Source organism: Henckelia pumila, unplaced genomic scaffold, assembly GCF_033568475.1.
Source record: "Henckelia pumila isolate YLH828 unplaced genomic scaffold, ASM3356847v2 CTG_38, whole genome shotgun sequence".
NCBI classification, from domain to species: Eukaryota; Viridiplantae; Streptophyta; class Magnoliopsida; order Lamiales; family Gesneriaceae; genus Henckelia; species Henckelia pumila.
In genome coordinates, this window is record NW_027331813.1 from 778,082 (window position 1) to 800,324 (window position 22,243).

General features: G+C 32.5%; 1 non-coding gene and 2 pseudogenes across 1 annotated transcript; 2 read left to right on the forward strand and 1 right to left on the reverse strand.

The window, feature by feature from the left end:
- The window catches only part of LOC140871069 (uncharacterized), a 95,279-nt pseudogene extending 81,336 nt beyond the window's left edge, over positions 1 to 13,943 (forward strand).
- Positions 7,826 to 12,478, forward strand: LOC140871082 (uncharacterized; annotated as a pseudogene).
- On the reverse strand, positions 10,700 to 10,810 carry LOC140871091 (small nucleolar RNA R71). Its single transcript, XR_012147606.1, has one exon. It is a non-coding gene; the product is annotated as a small nucleolar RNA R71 (small nucleolar RNA).
- Positions 13,944 to 22,243: the final 8,300 nt, after the last annotated feature.

Genomic DNA, 22,243 nt, shown 5'->3' on the forward strand with positions numbered 1-22,243 from the left:
CTAATCTGGTCAACGATATTAAAATTCATCGGAAACTCTCTGTACGTTTAACTTCAAAAACGTACTAAGTCTGTTACTTCTATTTGCTTTATCTTCTGATAAAACAATTATCGGAAGAATATTGACTTCATTGTTGTGCATTTCTTCAAATTATGGTATCTCTTTTCGGAAATATCAGGCACAATCAAATACTCAATCATAATAGAATTCATTCATGCTGATCTAGGGCTTCAATTCATATTTCAATCTGGCATTCTTTACTGAATTCTCATCACTTCAATTTACTTTCTGTGTTTCTTTCATCTTCTGCATAGTTCTGCCTTATTTCAAATAGAAAAATCATTCTAATTGGTGATATATTTGTCTGAATATTCAAACCAGAATACACAAAAATTTGAAATCAATTCATTGGATGCCTATTTCATTCCTTATTCCTATCTCCAAATACCGATAATTCATATCATCTAACCCAAAAATCATGGATCTTATTCAAATTCTTCTATCAGTTACGAGCCAACAATCTTAAAATACGCTGAAATATCATCAAAGGATTAATAATTCTCAAAATCAAAAGAAATAAATCAAGATTGAGAAAATCTCTCAATCAAGGTCATCCAAAATCAAGTCTTCTGGATAACAAACTCTGCAAAGTGAAAACAACTCACTTGCATTACCCAACTCAGAATGAGTGAATCAACACAGGCTCTAAATGAAAGCAATGTGCCATGAGAGCCAATCACTATTCAAGCATTTCAAGAATCATATATCCAATTGATGTAATCGATTCAGCATAATCAAAGAAAAGACTCAACTGTAACTGATTTTCATATCATCATCTATCTTCTAAACCTCAAGATTAATATTCAGTTCATAATCTCATCAAGTCGGTAATTCATAAATTCATCAATTCATCAATTCGCTATTGAATTCCAGTTCACAACTTAAACTAAAGTCAAAGTCTTACTGGAATATATCTGTAATCTCTATTCATTAGCATACCTATCAATGCTGATTTAGATCTTGAACATATCTAGTGCATCGAAAATACTGATTTCGGAATATTTCTATAATCAAACATCATATATCAAACCGAAATCACAGAATCTTAATTCGAGATTCTATATCATATTATCATATTCATATGCACTTTATGTTCGTTCTGATCTAATTTTATCGCTTCTTATCATCAATTCTTCTGCTATTTGTTCTTCATTCGAATCTTCTTAGAATCTATGTTTCTTCGAACAGGTTCTAGCACATCTACTTAAATTTTCTTTACACTGCTTGGTCATATATCTTCCACCACAATGAGTGTCCTAATCTCTAGCATACTCTTCATTCAGAACTAGACTAATCTGTCTCGGTTCGCTAGAGTTAGAGATTTATTTTCATTTCATTCACTTCATATCTGTTCTGAAATAAAAATTGTAGATAAAGTTGTGAGTATCTCACATACTCTTGAATGTCTACAATTTTATTCTCCTAACTCATCATTCAGCTTCAATTCTCCTAGACAGGGCTATGTCTTTAAAAAAAATGTTTCAGTCGTCAACATTTATTCAGACATAATCTTCGAATTTCTTGAGCTTTTCATCATTTACAATTCAAAGAATTTTAATAGGCTTGAAAATTCTAATAAGACATTCCTCAAATTCAAAATATTCAGCTTCTACAGGGTATATTTTTCTTTCTCATCATTTCTATCTGTTGTGGCAAAGAACTATAAACAACATTCTGTTCTAAGCACTTACCAACAATCAATATACCTCTGCCTTCTCATCATTTCTTCATCAAAATCCACCAGCTGGTTGCTAGGTTTCGAAGTTGGTATTCAATCAATTTGATCCAATATTCATCTGAATCTTTCCGATATTTAAACAACTGGTCAAGTTCTTCAAGCCAACTGTTACCTACAACATCCTATATTCATTTGCTGATATTCTGTTCTATTCAATCAGAGATACTTCATTCAGCTGAGCAATACCATTCTGTTCTATTCAGTCTAACCATACCATTCTGTTCAGTCTGGCCATACTATTCTGTCAGTCTGGGGTGCTTACATCACCCAAAGAACACTGTTCTCTTCGATTCTGGGTGCTTACATCACCCGGGGAAAATCTTATAACAAAACGGTAAAAATTTAAAAAATTTACAAATCAGTAAATTATGCAGTTGAATTTCAAAGATAGATCATGCTCACATGAAATTTATCAAATCATCAAATCATCAAATCAAGTAATGCACAATCATGCAATACGATAAATGCATGTGACTCACTTACCCCGCTCAACTTCTATCTCAGTCCAAGAACTTACGCTCTGATACCACCTGTTGTGAGGACCTCGGGTTGCTAATCTCATCTTACGACAACTAATGATTAATTAAACAATCAATCAAACATTAAAAGTACTAGCAACTGTGGCACACGCGTTGCGTGTGAAACAAAAAAATATGGTAAACACGTTCCCGTGTAACTTAATACATATTTAATATGGAGTGCACAATCACTAATCTGCCGTGCTGGGCAAAATGCATGAAATATTATTCAAAACACATAGATTGAAAGAAGTATGCAATACCAATGTCCTTCAAATGTTGATAAACAATCTGAAAATTTTAAAAAACAGATTTACAATATATTATTAATCACATTGACATGAATTCAAAAACATAGATATGAATTGTTCTAACCAAAGAGAACAACAGATTAAAAACAAAAGAACAAAGAAAAGCTTGACCTATCATTTCCGTAGTGTTTAGTGCCCGACCCGTTCTACATTTTCAATACCTTGGCATCCACATGAATTCAGAACCTCAAATACAAATTGTCCAATCAAAGAGAACATCATAATTAAAAAAACCCGAGCTATCATTTTTGTAGTATTTAGTGTCCAATCCTCTCAACAGTTTCAATACCTTTGCCTAACTCCCCGTCAACCTTCAATGTTTTTCTCTCCTCCACTCTTCCGACAATTTCTTTTTGGAATTCTGCATTTAAAAAAAGGTAGCCTAATGATAAATACTTTTTTGATATTCTTGTAGATAATATTTCATCTCTGAGAAATAAAATGTAGTTCACCCAAAATAAGGGAGGCAAGAAAATATTAAACACTTTTGGTAAATGCACAATAACATAACACTCTGCTCAACATAGAAAAAGCAAATACACACACAAATTTTCAATTCATCAAACAGTTGAAGAACATGATTAACCAATAAGCAAGTACAATAAATACCTTCATAAACGTTCTCAATTCAAAACATATATCAATTTAGGTGGAAAAAAAACTCCACCAATTCGAATTTCAAATAAAGAAGCAAGCATACTGTTCAATTCTCAATTATCTTTAAAGAATAAAGAAAAAGAAGACAACTGAAACTGGAGGAAAACGTGAGTCATTTTATAATTTATTTCCAAAATAAATATGGGTCTTGAAAAAATACTAAACATTCGTGCGAAATTTCAATAGAATTTTTGTTTCTGTTACAAAATTTTAATTATTATGATTATATATAAATCATAATTTAATAGTTTTTTAGTTGCAATTAAGGTGTAAGTAAGATTATGAATAAAAAGATAGGAACACCTGAGTATGAGACAAAAAGAAGATTTCATTGGTTGAATGATGTGTTTTAACCAATCGAAAAAAAATGTTGCAAATAAAAATAATATAACACCACATTTCCAATTTTCCATAAAGAAGTAAATATGAGGTATTTCTCATATACATCGTTTTCCTTCCTATCTATGATATCTCTTCTCCGGCGAAAAACCGAGGACCTAAAAACAATTCAAGATTTCCATCCGTTTTCTCAATGAGTCGTAGGAAAGCAAGCCAATCCATTGTCTCCAAAGAACAAACAAATTATAAATCTTGGCAAATGCACCGAATGTAAAATACCAAGGATAAGCCAAGAGATCTAAAACTGATTGCAATATATTAATTACAGAAAAAGTATCGACTTTACCTAGCAGTTAAGAAATCAAAATACCCCGCAACAGAGAGACTGGTGTCATTAAGAATTCATGATAGGAAAGTAATAACAGTGTGGTAGTTTTCCGTCTGGACTCTGGATCTTCGAAAGCATATATAACATCATTTACTGCCAAATTTCCTATAACTCATCACAAATTTTTTTTTTTTTTTCATTCTGAAGCATGTAACTGAAGGGGAGGAAGCGGCTGAGATAACAGGGATTGATGTCGCTCACCATCACATGCAATGCTTTCCTAGAACGTGATGAAGATAAGCAAGGTTTTATATCAACATCTACAGATATGATGAAGATCATAAGCAAGGTTTTATATAAACATCTACATCTGAATGTGATGCCTTAACAAATCCCGATTTTCAGAAAATCGAATACATACAGAGTAGAATATGCAAACCAAATATCAAAAACAAAAGATATTGGAAGAAAGACATTCGAATCCTTACCTTATGGGAAAACGTAGAGCGCAAAGATCTGGAATTGAGAGCACAAAGTGCAATGGTAGTGTGAAATAGATATTTGAAATCATGTTTAAAATCACGATTAAAGTAACGAAGAAAATGCGGGGGTAGTTGAGGACGAAGTGGGAGGATAAAGGAGGGACGTTATTTAAATTAATGAAAGAAATAAAAGGGTAGAATTGGGAGAAATTTTTGGTGTGGCAATGACAAACCAAAACAGTTTGTATTAGGGCCTTAGCCTTAATAAAATAGTAATGATAATCAAAGGAAGGCATAAATTTTTTTTTTTAAAAAAAAACATTTTGGTCAGGATCGATCTTGGGAACTTCTTGGATCGATCCCGGGACTTTAGAAAAGTTTCTGCCCAGCATCATTTTGTGCCAGGATCGATCCTGTGAAATTCCAGGATCGATCCTGGAGCTCTGTTCTGAAAAAAAAAAAATGTTTCAGAAGAATTCTGGTGCTGTCAAATTCGTGCACCAATAATCTAATTCACCAAAGATCAATTCAAAACATGGTACATCAATTCTAAAACATGCATAACAACATGTATAAAGTTTCAAACATATAATCATGCGATTCTTACATCAACGAATAACATAAAATGCAAGAAAACTACAAGTTATTCAATCTTCATAAATCAAATTAAGGTTCCAAGTTCTCTTGCTAAGTTGATGCTATCAATCTATTATATATCATCTTCAAACCCGAGTTCACACTTGCTAAGTCTCGCTCCCAAGCTGTCAATGTTCTCTCAACCAAGCTCCTGCCCCACCTGTTGCAATGCACACATACAAAACAAAGCAACTGCCGGATAAACTCCGGTGAGAAACATATTTCCCAGTAAAGCAACTAACATGCAAATCAAGTTATATATCAAACTCATGATATAAATAAAAGACAATTCATGATTAAAAATAGGCTTCTCTCAAGAAATCTCTCGTTTCATCGGTTGGGATCCCGAGAAGAAGATATCATAACTAACCACCGACTCTCCCGATCGAGGTGGGGTTACTTATCTTGCTTCTCTAGACTTTGAAGCCACTATATATGCAAATCAGACGCTAGGCTAAGTCAACCACCCAGGCCATACATATATAATCCCTCAAATCGTCTAATCAAATGCTTCCGTTCATTTCAAAATCAAGGAATCAGTTTCAAGATGAATGCAACATATGAAATCAATATAGCATTCATTCACATCATAGTCTCATTAAAGAATTCATATAACAACAAGTAATCAAATAAGTATGTGATTTAGGGAACTCGATACAAACCATCTCGAGTTTTAATCCCATTCAAGTAGTAGTCCACTTTTACCTTCGTATTCTTCTATTATGAATTCTTCAAATCTGAACTACAACCTCAAAACATTCACATCAAGCTTCTTTCAATTCATTCATTTTAGAATCGAGTCAAAATCATCAACACATCTTCAATCAAATTCATTTCAAACCTCAAGCGAACTTCCTCGATTCACAATCCGACCTCTTGAGTTGATTGAGCTCGTAGCACGTCAGAAATGTAAAGATTACCATGTAACAAAATCAGTATACAATCCCAAGATCATTGGCTCAATTGTAGACTATCAGTATGGTTTCAAAACATAACCGAGCATCGTAGGGATTGACAATTGGGAATCATTACGATATTGAATTCATTTCTAATTCCAACTCCATTCATACGGCTTTTCATATCCGTTCATTATCATTCAAATCTTCATACCAACATCTATAATCATCAACATATTAAAGAACATCTCATCTCGATAATCAGCTATCAAACTAGTCTCAAAACATGAATCGACGGCGTAGCGATTAAAAACTCGTTAACCGACTTAATATCGAATTCGAACTCAACTTCATATCAGCATGTATATATCGAGACCAGAAAAATACCATCATATTCAAAAGCTAAATAAGTTGACATACATGATGGAATTCATGATTAAGTTCATTCAACATCAAATCGTCGATTCGGTTTCAATATCGGAATGAATAACATGCACGAACACAAAACTAATATCAAGTTCTGATCTCTGCTCATAACTGATATTGAAATCTATCAAATACATCATAATAATTACACGAGATCGAAGCCCTCGTCGCAAGGATTCCAGAACATCTTTCGTAATTGAAATCGGACGAGCGGATCAAAAGTTACGGCATTTTGAACAATCAAATTTCAAAGGAAATGAAAATGTCTCGGCTCTCTGTTCTAACTTCAACTTTTCTGAAGGAAATCTAAGTTATACACGTGCATATGCTGATAATCTTAGTTAAAATCGGAAATGTATTGCATAATTGCAATTTAGTCCCTCAAGTCTTCATTAATTGCAATTCAGTCCTCGGCCTTCGTTTTAATTCAATTTCAATCCAAAATAATTTAAAAATATTAGAATTTAAATCGAAACTCTAAATATTCCCAAATTAAATATATTTGGATTAATCAAATAATCCCGGCCTTTTGCATTTTAAGCCCTTCAAACTTCGATATTTGCAAATCAGTCCCTGATCAAATTGTATCTTCAAAATTAATCTTCTTTAATTTCCGAAATATGGAATTTAATCTTAAAATTCATAAATATTCAAATCGAATATTTATTCTTTTAATTTAAGAATTCTCGGAATTTAATTTTCAAAATCCGTAAATTCTCAAATTAAATATTTTCGGCTCGAAAATTAAATCTATCATTTTCATAACTTCTCAAATCAATATTAGCCCATAATATGGAATTTAATTCTCAAATCCCATAATTAATAATTTAATATTTTCGGGCCTTACATGCTGGAAACATAAAAACACTTACATCCAATCGAAGCTCTCCTTGCAAGAATCGCGGATCTATGCTCGGATTAAAAATCGGATGGCCGGATCAAATGATATCGAAGTTTGAAATAAGAAATTTGGCTTCCAAATCTGAGTTCTCGACTTTTTCTGAAGAAAATGAGGAAGAAATAATGATATAAGCGTTTAAATACAATTAGAAGCCATGTGTCCTCCAATAAATCACATAATTGCTCTTTGGCCCCTCAACTCTTCATAAATTGCAAAATAGTCTTCGGCCCTCTTTTTAATTCAATTTCAATCCTAAATAATTTATAAATATTAGAATTTAAATATAAACTCTAAAAATTCTCAAATTAAATATCCTCGTATTAAAATTAAATAATCTCGGATTAAATCAAATAACCCCGGGCCTTACAATTAAGCTTGAAACTCTGATCAGCAAGGGATCCGGGTTAGGGTCACTAGAATGACAGTGGTAATGTGGATCAAGAAAGTGGATGTGTGACCTGTGGTGGGGATGAAAAATGAAAATTTTTGGTAAAGGAACTTTAGATGTGGAATGACTTCCAAAGTTTCATAATATGTTTCATGCTGAAGGACTGAATGAAAATTTAACTAGCATTAGCCAATTATGTTATGATAATCTGTTTGTCAAATTTGATGAAAATTCATGTGAGGTTTTTGTTGAAGCTGATGTTTGTGTTATGACAGTTACTAGATCTAGAGATAACTGTTATCAGCTTAATGAAGAACACAATTTTAGAAGATCCAAGGTACATGAATTGGATTTATGGAACCAAAAGCATGGACATGTGTACATCAAAACCCTGAAGAATCTCAGTAAGTTTGAATCTGTTCAAGGTATGCTTAACCTCACTTCAAAAACTCTGTTTGCTTGGGGACCATGCCAAAAAGGTAAACAGACTCGTGTTGCACACGCGGTCTCTGGAGCTCCTTCATATGGATCACATGGGTCCTATGGAAGTGGAAAGCTTTGGTGGTAAGCAATATTCTTTTGTATGTGTAGATGATTTTTCATGATTTACTTAGACAAGATTCACTAGGAAAAACTCTGACACATTGATTTTTTTTAAGAAATAGTGATGAAACTTAAAATTTGTAATTATTTATATGATAAAAAGTGTGTTTTAAAATTTAAGTTTAATTAAAATTATGAAGTTGTATTATTTTAGTGTTATGTGTTTATATTTAAATATTTTACTAAAATGTTGTATTTTACGGTTTGCGCAGATTTGGTAAAAATAAAATTACTCAAGCTACAGAGGTCATAATGGAGTAATCTCAAAACCTGTAGAATCACAAAAGAGGCATCTTCAACTTTGTAGAAGACAAGAAATTCCAAAAACGTCATTAAGATGATCAAAATAATCAAACATCAAACAGGAGACAGATTTACTTTTACTATGACCAGCTTGGAGTAAAAATATCATAAGTATTTCATATTTTATCCAAAAGGGGTGAATGAGTTGTCAAAACACATCTACAGACAAAGGGCTACGTGTTATATGTTTTGTGCAGAAGCAAAATCGGAAGTCTATGGCATCAAACATGTCAATTAAAGTTGGGTCAATGTATTGATATTCAAGGAGACAAGCACCCACCAACTTTACTATTCCATATTTAATGAGTCTTGGACTCTTTCTCTCATTTGGCCTATAAATAGATGTATTGTATAAGATTTGTAGTGTGCAAGAGTGTAGAGAAGTCCTCATTTGTAAAATAAATATTGTGTGTGTGAGAATAAAAGTTTGAGTGTGCATATTTCTCAAGTTCAAGTATGAAATTTATTTTATCCTTACTCTTGAGTTTCATGTTCATGGCAAGCTAAATCTTTTTATGTCAAGGTGAAAAGGTTTCATTGTTGGTCAAGTAAGATTGTTTATATTTTGTATATTCTTCTTTTTTTCTATTTCTATTTTGTTTTTCTAATTGATCCTTATTTGTAGGTATAATTTTGGAAGATTTGTTGTTATCTATTTACATCAAATGCTTGGTACCTTGAATGTGGTTACCTTGATTTGTTGTCAAATATGATACAATAAATACTACAATAATTATATACTATAAATATAAGTATCTATTTATAATAAAGTCATATATATTATTTAGACGATAGCGTGACACTGTCGGTTGTTCTAAATAATATATTGTTATTTGAACTAACATTTACTTTCTCGCATCTAACTTTTATTTTATCGCAACTAACATTTACCTTTCCGCAACTAACATTTACTTTCTCGCATATAACATTTATTTTTCCGCAACTAACATTTACTTTATCGCATCTAACATAAAGTCATATTTTATTTAGACGATAGCGTGGCTCTGCCGGTTGTTCTAAATGAAATATTGTGATTTGATCTAACATTTACTTTTATGTCAATTTATATTTATGCATTTATATATATATTATGGGTACCATGTATTAAATATCGGCTGATATTAATATAGTGGGAACTATATTATATGATATACTTGTTTAAATATTTAATTGTTCTTTTTATGTTTATATTTATTCATCTATATATATATTATGGGTACCATGTATTAAATATCGGTTAATCTGATATCAATATAGTGGAAACTATATTATATGATATACTTGTTTAAATATTTCATTGTTCTTTTATGTTTATTCTTATTTTAGTTTCTTTTATTTATTTTTATTAAGCAATCTTAAATAAACCAACAATGAACCTTTGAAACCTTGAAAATTTTATAATTTGTGTATTTGAAGTTTCATAATAATATTTCCATCTATAATATATCATTCTAAAATTAAACTTACAACATCATCTCCATGGATCGATCTCATACTCACGAGTATATTACTTGCAGACAACCTACACTTGGGTGAATTACAATTTAAGTTGTAGCAAGTTTTTGGCGCCATTGCCGGGGAGGTATAAATTAAGTTTAATTTTGTTATTATGTAAATAGTATGTTGTTTTTAATTGTATGATTGTTTGGAGTCGTAAACAAAGTGGTAGACTTGTTCGAGTATCTAAAAATATTTTAAACATGGAGGATAATTCTAATAATCAAGATGATAATAATAATAATAATCAAGAACATGAACAACCAAGAACACTTAGGCACCATATGAATCCAATAAGAACTAGTACACCATCTTGTTTAGTCTTTCCTCCTGATGCGTCTAATTTCAATTTTAACCTTCAAATCATTCAACTTTTACCAAATTTTCATGGCCTAGATTCTGAAAATCCATATTTGCATTTAAGAGAATTTGAGGAGGTTTGCAACACTTATAATGATCAAAATTGTAGCATGGATATTGTTCGATTAAAGCTTTTCCCTTTTTCTTTAAAAGATAAAGCTAAAACATGGTTGCAAAATTTGAGATCAAGTTCAATAAAATCATGGGAAGAAATGCAACAACAATTTTTAAAAAAGTTTTTCCCTTCCCATAGAACAAACTCTTTTAAAAGACAAATTGCAACTTTTTCTCAAAAACAAGGGGAAACATTTTATCAATGTTGGGATAGATATAAAGAGTTACTTAATACATGCCCACATCATGGTTTTGAAATATGGAGAATAGTTTCTCACTTTTATGAAGGTTTAATACCTAAAGATAGGCAAATGATAGAATTCATGTGTAATGGAACTTTTGAAGATAAAAACCCAAATGAAGCTATGGAATATTTGGAGTCATTAGCAGAAAATGCTCAAAATTGGGATAATATAGGCTCAATTGAACCACCAAGTAAAACCAATAATTCAACAAATGGGGGTGGTATTTATCATCTTAAAGATGATGTAGATGTTCAAGCTAAACTTGCATCTTTAGCAAGAAAAATCGAGTCATTAGAAATGAAAAAGAGTGATCAATTAAAAAATGTTCAAGAAATTGTTTGTCATATATGTGACACACATGATCATCTTACAAAAAATTGTCCTACTTTGCCTTCATTTAAAGAATGTCTCCATGAACAAGCCAATTATGTTAACAATTTTAAAAAACCAACATTAGATCCTTTTTCACAAACATATAATCCTGGTTGGAGAAATCATCCTAATTTTAGTTGGAGGAACGATAATAATGCACAACCTTCACAACAACCTTTTCACAATAACCAAAGTCATCAAGGTTATGCTCCTTATATCCCACCTCCAAGAAAACATTTTGAAGATGAAATTCATGCATACATTCAAAAGCAAGAGTCTATCAATATTCAAAACATTCAATCTATGAATGATTTGAAAGAAACTCTTGCAAAATTTGCATCTGCACTTAATATTCATGAAAAAGGAAAATTTCCATCTCAACCACAACCTAATCCTAAAAATCAAGATAAATTTGATCAAGTTAAATCTGTTATTACTCTTAGAAATGGTAAAATAGTTAAATATCCATATAGTGATGAAAACAAAGATCAATTAAACTCAAAGAGTAAGGATTCAAATCCTGATACTTTTGAGAAAGATGATGCTTTGAGTCCTAAAAATAAGAAAATTGATGATAAAATAAATAAACATGTTCCTTTTCCTCATGCATTAGTAAATAATAAAAAACAAAAAAATGATTCTGATATTTATGAAGTTTTTAAACAAGTAAAAATAAATATTCCATTATTAGATGATATTAAACAAGTGCCTTCTTATGCAAAGTTTTTAAAAGATTTATGTACTGTGAAAAGACAATTGCATGTAAAGAAGAAAGCATTCTTAACGGAGCAAGTAAGTTCTATTATTCAAAATAATTCTACCTTGAAATATAAAGATCCCGGTTGTCCAACAATTTCATGTATTATTGGAAAAAATAAAATTAAAAAGCTTTGTTAGATTTGGGAGCAAGTGTGAATTTACTACCTTATTAAGTTTATGAAAAACTTAAGTTGGGAGATTTAAAGCCTACATCTGTCACTCTTTTACTAGCCGATAGGTCAATCAAAATACCTAGAGGTATCGTAGAAGATGTGTTAGTTCAAGTCGATAAATTCATATATCCTGTGGATTTTATTGTTTTGGATACACAACCAATAGAAGTGCATAATGAAATTCCAATAATATTGGGACGTCCATTTCTCGCAACTTCAAATGCTTTAATAAATTGTCGAAATGGAATAATGAAATTATATTTTGGAAACATGACTTTGGAACTTAATGTGTTCAATTTGAGTAAAAAACCAAGTATTAATGAAGATGAAGATGATAATACAATAGAAACTATCGTGGAAGAATGTCAATAAGATAACTTAAATCAACAATCTGATGTTTGTTTAGTGGAAAATTTTGATTCGGAAAATATTTTTGAATCAAAATTATTTGAAAAAGACAATCAACTTGAAGAAGATAATGTAGTAGCCGATCAGTTATCAAGAATAATTTTTGAATCATCTCAAAATGAAATACCAATAAATGAAAATTTTCCGGATGATCAACTATTTTATGCTACTACTATGCCTTGGTCTGCTAATATTGTAAATTTTCTTGTAACAAAGAAAATGTCTTCTCATTGGAGTTCACAAGATAAAAATAAATTATTCAAAAAGGTAAAAAAGTTTTATTGGGATGATCCTTATTTGTTTAAGTATTGTCCTGATCAAATTTTTTGACGATGCATACCCGACAATGAGGCAAGTAGTGTCATTAAATTTCTTCATTCTGAGGTATGTGGAGATCAATTGTTGTCAAAGAAAACAGCTAAAAATGCAAAAATTTATAAAGATAAAACAAAAGCCTTTTATGATAAAAATATTATGAGAAAACCTTTTGAAAACAGGCAAAAAATTTTACTTTATAATTTTCGCTTGCATTTGTTTCCAGAAAAACTTAGATCACAATGGTGTGGACCATTTATTGTTAAAAATGTTTATCCTCATGGTGCTGTTGATGTTGAAAATCCTAAAAATAATAATGTATTTAAAGTTAATTGTCAAAGACTTAAACCAATTTTAGAAAATAAAATTCTTGATGGTGAATTTATGCCTTTATATGATCCAACTTAATTGTTATTAATATTTTCATTTTATTTTTGCAGAAATTAGGTCACTTCCCGGTTAAGTGGCGGATAACGGTACTCCGTGGCTCTTACAGTCGGTTAAATTGGTTTCCCACAATAACTGATCCAAAAAAAAAAAAATTTCTTTATTTTCAAAATGGAAGAAGCTATCAAAGAACATGGAAAATATATTTGTTCTTCTGTTTCTAAAAAGGTTCGAAGAATGATTTATGAATGCAGACGTGAAAGATTGAGAATGCTTATGCAAAAAGGAATTCCGGAGGATATTCGTCTTATAATTGAAGCCAATGTTCGAATAGGTGGCGAAGTCCCAAAATTCTTACATGTTCGAAATATGTCCGGACTAGGAAAAAGCACCTATGCGAAGAAAAGGAGGGCAAAAGGGTTAGATGTTTGTCATAAATGTGCCAGATGGACTTGTAACAAACAATGCAGATCTTTGGGATGTGTTTCCACAAATAGAGAAGATAAAAATTGATTTCATTAAGAATGGGCTGAGTAAAGAGTCATTGGATGATATCTCATTGACTCTTGAGACGCATTCTAGTGGAGATGTACAAGGTCAACTTCTCCGTTTATGGAAACTATTCCAAGCGCAGCGTCATGGTAATGGTCTTGGGAATCTGACTAAAAAAGACCCTATTTGCCAATTTATAAGAAAATTGGATGGGAAGCCAACCCTCAACTCATAAGAAGACGTTGAAGTCATCATTGATTCAACATGTCACGAAATGGTTTGTGTTTGTTCCTCATCTTCAATAAATTCCAGGTGATATCTCTTTCATCATGTACTCTTTCTTTTAATAAAAAAAATTAAAAAAATGTCATATTCAGGTTTGGGGGAGGGTTTATCCTTAAAAAAAATAAAAAAAAATAAAAATTTAAAAAAATATATTTCTATAAATTTATTTATTTTTCTTTTTCAATGGCAGAGTAAGGAGTCAAAAACTCCTGACACACATTAGTTTTTATTTATCATCTTATCACAATAGATTAGATTTTAATATTTCGTATATATTTAAATTGCAAACTACTAAGAAAATGAAGTCTTTTTGTATAGATTTTTATTTATTCTTCTTTTTATCAATTTAATAGAAAATATGTAATTGATGGGATATAAGTTATAAATAATATATAATTGTGTGTTTTCAAATAACATATTTTTTAAAACTTTTATGAGTATATAATTAAAGTGATATTGATTGAATGAATAATAACATGTATAATTGAGGGAATTAATTTCTAAAAGTGCAATATTTACTCACATAAATTTTGTGAGTGAGAGGTGAGAATTGAGAAAATAACTTATAAGCTTTTATTGATTATTAAGAAATGGTTGATTACTAGATTAAACCCATTTAAAAAAAAAATTATTGTGCATATGAAAATTGGCTGCAAAGATTGTTTGAAGTTTGATTGTAAAGATGTAGAGTATTAAATTCTCTACTATAATTATCAATGTAATAGATTTACCTCATAAAAAATAAACAAATAAATAAACTTTGAAAAAAAAAATATGTTACATTTTCAAAGTTTATTGGAGGTATTTGATTATGTAAAAACAATTTTGCAGCCAAGCAAAAAAAAAAAAAACAAAAAAACAAAAAAAAAAAATAAAATGGGTTTATTCTTTGTAAATCATCCTATCTTATTTTCAATATTAGGTTATTTGATTGTCTGCTTTACTATCCATTTTCAAATAGTGTATAATTTTCTTCCAACTCCATGAGTGAAAAACAGCTATATATGAAATACTTTAACCCGAGAGAATATGGAGTTGAGACTTTTACATTAATATTCTTGATGATATACATGTTATGAAAATGATTTCTATTATCCTTTTAATTATATTATTCTCAAAGTTTTTAGAAAATATTTATGTAAAAAAAATTATATATATTTAATATTTTGATATTGTGTGAAATATATATGTATAGCCCATCCAATTACATATTAATATATTGGTTGATAATGAGATTTATAAATAAACATATGATCTCCTCACAAGTGTGTTTTTAAAATTTCAAAGTTTGCAAATTTGAATATATATATTAAGGAATAAAAATCTAACTTGTGATTTTATGATATTTTATGATATTTTATTACTAAGGGACTAGTAATTAGCCGGTTTGGGGGTGTGATAAAACTTAAAATTTGTAATTATTTATATGTTAAAAAGTGTGTTTTAAAATTTAAGTTTAATTAAAATTATGAAGTTGTATTATTTTAGTGTTATGTGTTTATATTTAAATATTTTACTAAAATGTTGTATTTTACGGTTTGCGTAGGTTTGGTAAAAATAAAATTACTCAAGCTACAGAGGTCATAATGGAGTAATCTCAAAACCTGTAGAATCACAAAAGAGGCATCTTCAACTTTGTAGAAGACAAGAAATTCCAAAAACTTCATTAAGATGATCAAAATAATCAAACATCAAAATGGAGATAGATTTACTTTTACTATGACCAGCTTGGAGTAAAAATATCATAAGTATTTCATATTTTATCCAAAAGGGGTGAATGAGTTGTCAAAACACATCTACATACAAAGGGCTACGTGTTATATGTTTTGTGCAGAAGCCAAATCGGAAGTCTAAGGCATCAAACATGCCAATTAAAGTTGGGTCAATGTATTGACATTCAAGGAGACAAGCACCCACCAACTTTATTATTCCATATTTAATGAGTCTTGGACTCTTTCTCTCATTTGGCCTATAAATAGATGTGTTGTATAAGCTTTGTAGTGTGCAAGAGTGTAGAGAAGTCCTCATTTGTAAAATAAATATTGTGTGTGTGAGAATAAAAGTTTGAGTGTGCATATTTCTCAAGTTCAAGTATGAAATTTATTTTATCCTTACTCTTGAGTTTCATGTTCATGGAAAGCTAAATCTTTTTATGTCAAGGTGAAAAGGTTTCATTGTTGGTCAAGTAAGATTGTTTATATTTTGTATATTCTTCTTTTTTTCTATTTCTATTTTGTTTTTCTAATTGATCCTTATTTGTAGGTATAATTTTGGAAGATTTGTTGTTATCTATTTACATCAAATGCTTGGTACCTTGAATGTGGTTACCTTGATTTGTTGTCAAATATGATACAATAAATACTACAATAATTATATACTATAAATATAAGTATCTATTTATAATAAAGTCATATATATTATTTAGACGATAGCGTGACACTGTCGGTTGTTCTAAATAATATATTGTGATTTGAACTAACATTTACTTTCTCGCATCTAACTTTTACTTTATCGCAACTAACATTTACTTTTCCGCAACTAACATTTACTTTCTCGCTTATTTTTCGCAACTAACATTTACTTTATCGCTTCTAACATAAAGTCATATATTTTATTTAGACGATAGCGTGGCTCTGCCGGTTGTTCTAAATGAAATATTGTGATTTGATCTAACATTTACTTTTATGTCAATTTATATTTATGCATTTATATATATATTATGGGTACCATGTATTAAATATCGGCTGATATTAATATAGTGAGAACTATATTATATGATATACTTGTTTAAATATTTAATTGTTCTTTTTATGTTTATATTTATTCATCTATATATATATTATGGGTACCATGTATTAAATATCGGTTAATCTGATATTAATATAGTGGAAACTATATTATATGATATACTTGTTTAAATATTTCATTGTTCTTTTATGTTTATTCTTATTTTAGTTTTTTTTTATTTATTTTTATTAAGCAATCTTAAATAAACCAACAATGAACCTTTGAAACCTTGAAAATTTTATAATTTGTGTATTTGAAGTTTCATAATAATATTTCCATCTATAATATATCATTCTAAAATTAAACTTACAACATCCTCTTCATGGATCGATCTCGTACTCACGAGTATATTACTTGCAGACAACCTACACTTGGGTGAATTACAATTTAAGTTGTAGCAAATAGATTATAAAAATTACCAATCTTCATAATCTAAAGGTGAGCCGCATTATAAGTGTTGGGTTATCAACCAAAGTCCTACATTGGTAGATCAAGGAAATGATCTTGGGTTAATAAATGGAACGATATCTCCATTGGTAGGAGGCCTTTTGGGTGGTTCCAAAAGCAAATCCATGAGGGTTAAATCCAAAGTGGAAAACATCATACCAATGTGAGATATCGGGCCCCGTTGTTCCAACAAGTGGTATCAGAGCCATGCTCTGATCGAGCCAATGTGGGTGGAATCCTTGGAATACTTAAACGAATGAGATGAGGTGCCTTGTAAGATCCGTGTTAAGCTTTCGATGGGTGATGCTTTAGGTAATTCATGTAAAGAGTGTGCCTCAACGTAGTGATGTGGAGTAGCCTCGATTGGAGGATGGATTGAGGGGAGGCCCGGACCATGTGGATAATGTTAGGACTTCGTTTGAGGGGAGGATTGTTGGGTTATCAACCAAGGTCCCACATTGGTAGATCAAGTAAATGATCATGAGTTAATAAATGAAATGATATCTCCATTATTAGGAGGCCTTTTGGGTGGTTCCAAAAGCTAATCCATGAGGGTTAAACCCAAAGTGGACAATATCATACCAATGTAAGATAACGGGTTCCGTTGTTCCAAAAAGAACTAATCATGGAAAAGAGTTTGAAAATTCATTGTTTACAGGTTTGTGTGACAAAAAAGGAATATCTCAATAATTATCTACCTCAAAGACTCCTCAGCAGGTAGCTGAGAGGAAAAACAAGACCTTGCAAAAAATGGCTCATGTGATGCTAAGTTCAAAGAACATTGCTATGCGTTTTTGGGTTGAATATCTGAATATAACATGCCATATTTCGAATAGGGTGTATTTGAGAAATGGTTATACAATGTCTTCTTATGAAATTATTATGGGAAAGAAGCTCAATCTAAAATATTTTCATGTATTTGGTTGTATTTTTTATGTGTTGAATGATAGGGATCATTTGGCTAAGTTTGATTCTAAAGGGGATAAATGCATGTTTCTTTGATATGCAACTAATAGTCGTTCTATCAAGATGTACAAATTGAGAACTAGGACCATCATGGAATCTTTTAACATGGTGTTTGACGATCTTTAAAATCTCAAAGGAAATAAGGCTGAAGATGACATCCTATAATTTTTGGATGAACAATTAAAACTCTCTATGTTGTCCCTGATGTTGCCAATACCAAAGGCACAACATCGAACTCCTAGTTGACTCAACCTGAAGAAGATAAACTTGCTGAAGAAATACAAACTGATGTGATAGAAGAAAATGGTGAACAGGAAGTTCCAATGAAGATTCAGAAGAATCATCCCACATCACAGGTAATAGGAAATTTGTAGGAAAACATGCGAAACCGAGGAAATAAAAAAGTGGACTATAGAAAAATGATCAGGTTAGCATGCAATGCTTCTATTTTTTTCTCAAGTAATGTATTTCAGCTTTGTGTCTCTTATTGAACATAATAATGTGCATGAAGCCTTGAAAGATGATTTTTGGGTGAATGCTATGCATGAAAAACTTCAGAAATATGTTAGATATGATGCATGGTGTTTTGTACCCTCCTACTCATGGTAATTTAATTGGTACTAAGTGGATTTCAAAAAAAAAAAACAAAAAACTGATGAATTGGGGAACATTGTTAGAAATAAAGCATGTTTGGTTGTTTGGAGATATACACAAATTGATGGGTTGTCTTTGATGGAACTTTTGCTCCAGTAGCTCGTATTAAATCTATTCATTTGTTGTTTGTTATTTCTTGTTATAGGGGTTTTAAATTGTAGCAAATGGATGTGAAATGTTATTTTCTTAATGGGAATTTTCATGAAGAATCTTATGTTAAACAACCTAAGGGTTTTGAAGATCCCAAGCACTTAGATAATGTATAAAAATTGAAGAAGGTGCTCTATGGACTAAAGCAAGCACCACACGCCTAGTATGGAAGGTTGACAGAGTACTTGTTAAGTACAGGATTCAAAAGAGGTGAGGTTGATAAGACTCTCTTCATAAAAAATCTCAAAGGTGAAATTCTAATTTGTCAAATCTATGTGTATGACATAGTGATTTCTGCATCATCTCAAAATCACGTTGATAATTTTGTTGAATGCATGCCATCTACCTTTGAAATGAGCATTGTAGGACAGTTGAGTTATATTCTTGGATTTCAAGTCAAGCAAATGTCTAATGGTATTTTATTATCCAAAAGTAAATATGCTAAGAATTTTGTGAAGAAATTATTGAAGGGGATCGGTTAACTCGTGCCCGGAAACGCAGCGGATATATAAAATTTTTAACAAAAGAGATCCGAGCACTTGTGTAGCATTCAAAATACTCAAACAACCATAGGGTGTTTAGAATTTTACCTATCAATCTCAAAGATTGATTTATGGCTCCAACCAAGTTGATAAAAAACTAGGCTCTTGAAAAGGGTAGACTCAATCTACAAGCTTCCAAGAGCACTCCTTGCTCAAAATGGATTCAACACTTCGAGCCTCCGAATTAGGTCCACGAATAGACGATCTAAATCAGCTCTAAATATGCACTAGAATATTAAGAGAATTTAGCATTGAGATATGATTTTCTTCACCATCAAAAATGAAAGAAAAATTTGGAGAATATTTTGGAGAGGTGTTCGGCCACTTCAAGACTTGGAATGGAATGAATTGTGTAATGTGTGTATATAATATTAATGGAGAAGAATTGATTAGATACAATTAAAACCATGCATAGAAAACTGCATGACTTGCATGAAAAATTGCATCCAATCTTCCAACCCTTCAAATTCCATCACACACATACATATATATATATATTATATATATATATTGTAGTAGCCCGTACCCTAATTGAGTAATTAAAGTATTAATGCTAATTAATTGAATTGGGTATCGGACGGATCGGAAGCTCCGAAGGCTCGATCGGAAGCTCCGAAGGCTCGATCGGAAGCTCCGAACAGGATCGGAAGCTCCGATGAGCGATCGGAGGCACCGATGTTTTTACGTCAGGCATGACATGTGATTGGATCGGAAGCTCCGATCAGAACCGGAGGCTCCGATCACCCCTATCCAGAGTCAACAAGTGATATTTTGACACGTGGCAGATCAGGATCTTCGGAAGCTCCGATGGCAGGATCGGACGTTCCGATCGAGGTTCGGACATTCCGATCAAGGATCGGAAGTTCCGATCATTGTCTATAAATAGAAGGCCGAGACTTCACTTTCATTTGCCAATTCCGAGTTCTCCTTTCCTTTCTAGTCCTTTTGGAGCTGTTCTAGTCTTCTTAGGCTTGGTCCGGAGGTCGGCGAGGCATTCGGTAGTCGTAGCGGAGTTGTGCCCAAGTTCTGGAGGCATCGACATCAAAGGGCTAACGACGGACGAAGGTATAGCTTTTGCTTCCTATAAATATTTAGGAGTATGCAATAGCTTAGTTATGGCTTTTAGAGCACTTTAATGATAATAGTATCATTTGGCAATGTAGAGCAGACTATAGGCGTGGACCTAGAGTTGGTAGAACTTGCACCGTTTTGAGGTACGAAAGTACTGTTCGAGATATCCTGACTGAGTATGCATGTATTATGTGACTGCATGATTTATATGCCATGATATTATGCTGCATTCATTTGCATCTTGCTGTATCTCTTTCGAGATATCTGTTAGTAGGGTTGTACCCTATCCTGTTAGTGGATGGACTTCCATCGATTTGGGTACGGCGTATCCACGGTTATCTCGGTATGGGAGCCACCTCCTGAAGCGACGGCACAGCGTGCTACATACCAAGGCCCGGTCTGTCTCTGTTATCTGATCCTTGACCTCGAGTCTATAGGGAGTTCACTTTGCATGCATGTATACTCATACTCTCGCACTGAGCGTTTTATGCTCACGTCTCGTACTCTGTATTTTCTGGACACCCTATTCCATGGGGCAGGTTTGCGATTGGACGAGGAGGGTGGATCCAGGAGGGGCTAGTCAGTGGTTCGCCGGCTGGAGCTTCGCTTAGGTTTTATTACTGTTGTTTGGGTTTATACAGATATTCGATTTGGTTGTATATTATTGGATAAATTACAGATTCCTTTACTTGGGATTGTATGTTGTTTTTGGTTTCCGCAGTTTTATTCTGATATCTGTTTCATTAAGTTAATTGCATGCCTAAGTTCTGTTTAGTAGGTGATCCAGGTAAGGGTCACTACATTTATGGTATCAGAGCATGCAAAAGATTTCTTGGGATTTAGTCTCATCTTGAGGTATTTTTGTAGATGTCAAATCGTGACGACCAGAGTTCTCATGGCAGTGTTGGTGGGCGTTGGGGTGATGCCGACCGGGAGCCTCGTCGAGAACGGCATCATCGTCACCATGACGACGAGCGTTTCACTGTGCGTCGATTCTTAGCTATGGGTCCTAAGCCCTTAGTTGGAGGTGAGTCTCCGGAGGATGCGGAGAACTGGTTAGACCGCATGGAGACGACTTTTCAGAATTTCCAATGCACCGATGAGCAGAAGGTGGAGACCCTTGGCTATCTTCTGGATGGACGTGCGCGCAGGTGGTGGAGGTTTACTTCTGCACCTTTTGTTGCGGCGAGAGGAGTGGCCACTTGGGCCGAGTTCCGCACAGCTTTCCAAAAGCGGTATTTTCCTCCTGCACTCCGTCAGTCGAAGGCAGGCGAGCTACTGAGTCTGCGACAGGGAGCCATGTCTATTGATGAGTATCAGCAGAGGTTCTTTGATCTGCTATCCTATTGCCCCGAGATTGCTGATAGCTCAGAGATGAAGTACAATCTGTTCCTTCAAGGCCTTAACCCTGAGATCCACGACCGTGTGGCGGTTGGCAACGACATGTCCTACGAGGGTTTGGTGAGCCGTTGTCACCAGGCGGAGGACAGCATTCGGCGGAACAGGTCTTTCCCTCAGTCGAGGCCTGCTAGTTCTTTGGGTCCCCGTGCCCAAACTTTCAAGAAGTCTGGATCTTCTTCTTCCTCTGGTTCTGGAGGTGTTGTCCGTTTCGGTAAGAAGGACAAGTGTGATC